The sequence below is a fragment of the Buceros rhinoceros genome, unplaced genomic scaffold, assembly GCF_000710305.1.
Source record: "Buceros rhinoceros silvestris isolate BGI_N320 unplaced genomic scaffold, ASM71030v1 scaffold43135, whole genome shotgun sequence".
Taxonomy (NCBI): Eukaryota; Metazoa; Chordata; class Aves; order Bucerotiformes; family Bucerotidae; genus Buceros; species Buceros rhinoceros.
This window is the reverse complement of record NW_010415409.1, coordinates 19,001-19,523: the sequence shown is the minus strand read 5'-3', so window position 1 is coordinate 19,523 and position 523 is coordinate 19,001.

Sequence of the window (523 nt, the reverse complement as noted above, 5' to 3'; positions counted from 1 at the left end):
GGGGCAGTGTGCTGAGGGCTCAGCCCCCAGCCGTCACCACAAGCTGCATGGCCCATCACCTGGCATCGCAGCGGGGGGCGGCCCCAGAGGCAGTGAAGCTGCTGTCCCCCAGCTCCCCTGCAATGACACCGCTCGCCTCCCCCTCCAGCAGCAGGTGTACGGTTCCTCATCCCTCCCCTATAACGGTACCTCCTGCCCCGGCTGCACCATGGAGCAGGAGCGGAGCCCCCCACGCGGTAGGACTGTGCACCCCCTCCTTCACTGAGGGGTTGCAGCTGCTGCAGAGGGGGCGTGAAGCACCAGGCATGTGGCAGCCCCGCATCTCGCCCACGGGGGACACCCCCACCACCTCCTGCCACCCATCAAGCCCTGGGATAGCCCCCCCGGCCCTGCCCCCAGCATGGCTCTGGCTACAGGTGATGTAGAAACGTACAAAAGAACTCTTGTTAACAAGAAGCATGAGACTGTCGCCCGGGCCACACACTCGGCTCCAGACAGCACCGGCCGGTCTTTCCGAGCGGCG